Source organism: Perognathus longimembris, chromosome 17, assembly GCF_023159225.1.
Source record: "Perognathus longimembris pacificus isolate PPM17 chromosome 17, ASM2315922v1, whole genome shotgun sequence".
Taxonomy (NCBI): domain Eukaryota; kingdom Metazoa; phylum Chordata; class Mammalia; order Rodentia; family Heteromyidae; genus Perognathus; species Perognathus longimembris.
In genome coordinates, this window is record NC_063177.1 from 10,918,170 (window position 1) to 10,924,194 (window position 6,025).

Consider the following 6,025-nt stretch of genomic DNA (forward strand, 5'->3'; position numbering starts at 1 on the left):
CTGTTTTCTTCTTCAGCTAGGCTGTAACCCAATAGGACTTGCACAATTTTATTTTGCAATAATGAAGACAGTTTATACATTTGTAATTCCCCCTCCCCAAATTTTAAAAAGTAGCACCTTAGTATTTATATTTTAATTAACATTTAAGGGCATTTCTTTTCATGATCTAGGGGCATTTGACTTTCATGTCTATCAAAAGCCAATGGGAGAAGCCCAGAGATAGACTTGTGAGCCAGTGCCCAGAGACACAAGGGCCTAAGACCTAATTAGTGATTGCTGGCACTTAAAGCAGTTTATGAACACAATGCATCCTGATCAGTGTCACTCCTTCATCATTTCCACCCTCCTTCAACTCACCTCCTCCCTTACTTCTCTTAGTTCTGTGGTATATACCATGAATTATTGACTGCATTCTCTCCCTCTTTCCCCCTTCATTTGTCTTCCCCTCTTCCCTTAGTTCTACCCCAATCTTGGATGTATCCATTTCCTGGGTTTATTGAACTTTGCCCCTAGCAAACTTGACTAGGGAAATACATCACTCAAATAAATAATATCAGAGATGAAGAAGGAAACCACAACAGATTCAAGCAAAATTTAGGATATTATTGGGGAATACTTTACAAGCATCTATGGCAATAAACTGGAGAATCTGGCAGAAGCAGATACATTCTTAGAGAAAATAAATATACTCAAACTAAGCCAGGAAGACATAAATCAACAAAACAGACCCACCACAAGTAATAAAATCAAATTGGTAATAAAATACCCTCTTTCCAAGAAAAGCCTAGGATCTGATGGCCTCACAGCCAAATTCTATGAGACCTTCAATGGGGAGCTAACACCAATATTCCTCAAACTCTTCAGTGAAATAGAAAGGGAGGGATCACTACCAAATGCATTCTATGAAGCCAGCAGTACACTCATCCCCAAAGCAGACACATCAAGCAAGGAGAACTTTAGACCTATCTCCCTGATGAACACCAGTGCTAAACCTCTCAACAAAATGTGGGCCAACAGAATCCAACAACTAAACAATGATATCATATGCTTAATCATATGCCATGATTAAGCAGGATTTATCCCACAGATGCGAAGAGTCCAACATACGTAAATCAATAAATGTTATACAACACATCAACAGAAGCAAGGACAAGAACCACAGGATCACCTCAGTAGATGCAGGAAAAGCTTTTGATGATACCTTTTGTGATAAAAGCTCTGGAGAAGCTAAGAATACATGGAGCATTCCTCAACGTAATAAAGGCTGTGTATGACAAAACTACAGCCACCATTGTACTTAATGAAGAAAAACTAAAGCCATTTCCCCTAAAATCAGGAATGAAACAAAGGATGTCCACTCTCTCCACTCCCCTTCAATTCCTCTTCAATATAGTGTTGGAATTCCTAGCAAGAGCAATAAGACAAGAGAAAAAACATTAAAAGAGATCCAAATAGGGAAGGAAGAAGTAAAACAATCTCTTTATGCAGATGACATGATCCTGTACTTAAAGGACCCTAAAGTATCTTTCCCTTGAGCAGATCCAAAATTTTTACAAAGTAGCTGTATTTAATCACACCACAAAGATCAGTAGCTTTTCTGTATGCCAACAACAAGACTGAGATTGAAATCAGGAAAGCAACCTCATTTTCAATTGCCTCAAAAAAAGTAAAATACCCAAGAATTAACGGAGGCAAAAATGTGAAGGACCTCTATAATGAAAAACAAAAAAAAAGAACAACTTTGAAACATCCTTTAATTTCTTTTTTTTTTGTGATTTTTTTTTCTAATTCTGTGTTAATTTCTTTAGAAATCTGGCTTATCCTTTAAAAGAAAACCAACTGGAAGTAATTTTCACATCCTAAAAATGTCTTGGGACATACTATATGTATTAACCACATCATATGAGTTTCTTTAGTTGGCTTCATTTACAGCCAGCAGGGACTCTCCACTGGAATGTGCTGTTTGAAAGGGGGTCTTATTAGGGAAGTTATCAAGAATACGAAGAGGATTACATGCTTTTGAAGAAATGATTCTGAGCCAAATCTGACTTGATTTCATGCTCAGTCACCCAGAAAGTCTAATATATTCAAGTGCTGAAAATATTATGTATTTGTAATGCCCGTTTGTTAGACAAAATCTAAGATGAGTAACAATACAATGACGATCAGTCAATTTATAATGTTCTTCTACATACAGCAGCCCAATTTATTCACAAATTCACTTTATTGATAGAATGGGTTAGGTATTAAGATCCCCATTGCAGGGATAAAGAAAACACATGGTGAAGTCTCCACAGCTACATAAGAGAAAACTAGGCCTGGGACCTATTTTTCGGATTAAGTCCAGTGTTTTTCACAGGATAGCAGGGGTGCCTCCCTGTTATTTTTGGCCTTTCCTGAGGTTCTAGTTTTGCTTTTTCAGAATCTATGTAAACAGCCACAACAGTGTGCTCAGGATATGCGAATAAAATATATAATAGAAGTATAAAATAGTTTTTTCATAATATTTACTAAATCAATTTCTATGTTCTGTAAGAAATGCTTGACAGCAAGAAAACAAAATAAAATGTAAACTTACACATTAAAATTATCGACCTAAGACAAATGACTTTCTACACATTACACTAAACACTACACAGTCAGTATAGAGATTATGAAAACACACATAAATATAAACGTGATAGTTTTATGATCACTTTGGTTTTAATTCACTATGGTAAAGTATTAAACACTTGCTTTTGTTTTGTTTCTTTCTTGTTGATTTTCAGGTGTTTTTTTTTTTTTCTCTGTCTTTTGCCCTAGTCACTCTGTATGTTCTGCTTCAGTTATTTACTTGTAGCTGGCACAAATGACTTGCATTCTGAGGCTTGTTTTCATAGAATTTTATCAGGTCTGCATTTTGAAGTATATTTCTTAAAAGTTTTGTGACCTGTCCAAATGAGTAACTTATTAGAGAGTTAATGAATTGCAGTGATCCTGCCCTCCGCTTGTCCTTACCCAGTTTATTGTGGACAGTTTGTCTTCTGTGGAAATCTTTGCTAGAAAAAGAAAGAGAGCATTTCCTTAGAACTGGAGCAACAGAGGCTTTTCATACTTTTATACCAAGTTAACTTCCAAGAAACTTTAACTCCTTGTCTTCCAAAACACACTGGAGGCTTGAACCATGCAAAATGATACAATCTTACTACTTTTGGGGGGAGTTCAGAAAACTTGTCTCACTACTATTTAATGTTTTAAAATAATTAAGAGAAAATAATACTTAGGAGATTAATTGCAGTTACCTTTAGTTATTTCTGTGTGGAGAAAGGCTTCATTTCTTAATAAAATAGTGTAGCTTAAAAAAAAAAGCACATTTTCATGTCATGGTTATGGATATTCAGTAGATCAAAACTAGAAAATTTGTTGGAGACCAATTTAAGAGGAGCTTTTTCTAAAAGCACATTTGGAGGATACAATTGTATCAAAGGAAAGACTTCTGTTCAACAATTTTCAGTGGCTCATATGTAATATGGTGGTCCAGAAGTAAGACAATCAAACTATTTTCAAACTATTCTATTAAAATGCCTCCTTCCTCTGTGGCCCTATTGTTGTCACTTTTTAGATGGAAATGAAGGAAAGCCAACAGACAGGGATACAATAGATAAGCTTCTTAATGGATAGCAAAGATCTTATATTGATAATGTCTGCATTTCTTATATATGTAGCACAAGGCTGGCTTATGGACTGTTTTTGGTGTGTGTTATGGTGCTAAGGATCAATACTTTGGTTTCACGCATTCTGGGTAAGCTCTCAAGAGCCACACTCTTAGGCCTTCCTCCTTTTAAAATGAACAACTTATTTGTGAGAGGGAAGGTGTTTTGTATATTTGCATATATGTAAGTATATATCAGGTTAAAAATTCCTTCCTTGAAACATGTTTTGATGAAGCCTTCTATCTGGAACAGTGATGAATCACTGACATTTTGTTGTCTGAAGTTTCTTTCTAAATTAAAAGGCTCGGTTCCTTCAAAGCTTATTTCTTACCCTGCCATCTAAGGTCTGCTATAATTTGGTTTTAATCTTCTAATACTCTTATTTGATCTACTATTTAAAGAAATGTCTATGTTTTGCTGTCTCATAGTAATACACCTTTACTAATAACCTTTCCTTTATCTCTGAGCCATCACTTCCCTTCAGCTATCCAGGCCCTTGAATAGCCAGGGTAATTAATAACAGAACGCGGTCTTTGAGCTAGATCTAGAATTACTACACGTGGCTGATAGTAAGTACATAATAAATGGCAGCTGCTGCTATGAGATAAGGGCTAACACTAATTGAACACTATATTATGTGCCAGGACTGTTCGTTTTCTTTTAGTATTTTTAAGGTAATTAAATAAATACTGCCATTGTTACTTTACTGGGGAAAATAGAGAGAGGGTTATTGTAAGAGCCCAAGAAGCCAGGGTTGTGGGGTAGGAAGCCTGGAACCGGAGAGCATGCTTCTTTTGTGGATCATCGCTGCCACTCAGGCAGCCGCCTGGCCCATTGCTCTGTGCCTTTACATGCAGGTCTCCGCTCTCCAGCCTCTTGATGGTTTAGAAGTGCAGCCAAACCAACCCAAGCACGTGTGCATTGGTTCAGGGGCCCACGGTCTCTTCTGGGGGCCATTCTCTTCTAGTCACAGGCCCGGAGGCCTCTGGCACCCTAACAAGCCCGTCTAGAACCTAGGAAACGTGCTGAGTGGGAGCCCGGAGGCCTCAGGGCCTTCCTCAGTGGGCGGAAGCACACGGCTGCAGTGCTGCCCCTGCCTCAAGGTGGGGAGGGGGGGAAACCAGAACGGCTCCCTCCCTCTCCAGGCGAAGTGCTGAAGAGGCAGAGCCATCCCGTGCCTTGTACCTCACTGTGTGAGCAAGCAAAGGGGCGCTCTAAGGGTGTTCTTCCTGGGCAGAGACTCCAGAGCTCTGCAGGAACCTCTCCCAGGCTGGGGCGCCGTCGCGCAGGCAGCTCATGCGCTTGCGCAGGCCGTGGCGTGGGTTGGGGGGGGTGAGGGGGAAAGAACAGTGCGCCTGCGTGAGCTCAGCCCACGCCTGCGCAAAGTCTGACCTCCCGCCCATTTTAGGACCTGGAGCGACGTGCACCACTGCCGCCTTGCCTCTGTGGTCGACGACTGACTGACGGTTGGCTGAGGTGAGGGAACTCGAAGTGGAAGTTAGCTGCTGGCATTCGCAGAGGCTCGAAGAAGGGAAGAAGGGAAAGACTTTTCCTTGGCCTTGTTATTAAACGGTCCCCTGCTCCTGGGTGGGCCAAGGAGCTGTCTCTGTCTCCCGGAGCAAGGCTCCAGCAGGCCGCGCGCCCTCCATCTTGGCGGCCGGCCATGTTGGCCAGACAGGACCCTTCTGCACCTCAGTGACACCAGCTCCGGCTCTGGTACCGAGTCCTGCCCGTGGGGGGCTGCTCGGAAGCCGCAGCTGGGAGCCAGGCGGGGAGGGTCTCCACGCTCAGGGTTCGTGGCTCAGGGGCAGGTGTGCACTTTACATCTACCTGTGTCGTGCTTCTGCGACGGTCAGTAACACCTCATTGGCTTAGGGTGCCAACTGCGTTAATGCAGACAACAAAACAGTGTTTGGCTTCTTAGAAGGGCACTATTTTAATCTGATTTAATTTGTGTTATTGACCAAGTGCCTTTTCTATCCTGCTCCAAGCTTAAGACACAGAAACAAAGTGGAGCTATTTACAGATATTTGTTTTATTTTTATGTAATATTTGGAAATATTAAAAGTAGCTCGGTTCGAGTTGTATTATTAGCTCTGTTTACCTGTCTTATTAGGTCATGGACTTGGAAGATAAATTAATTTAAGCTCAGAACTGGTGGCTCACACCTGTAATCCTAGCTGCTCAGGAGGCTGAGGATTAGAAGCCAGCCAGAACAGGAAAGTCCATGACCCGTGTCTAGTTAACCACAAAAAAGCTAGAAGTAGAGATGGGGCTGAAATGGTAGAAGCACCAGCCTTGAACAAAAAAGCCAAGGGACAGTGCCCAGACCC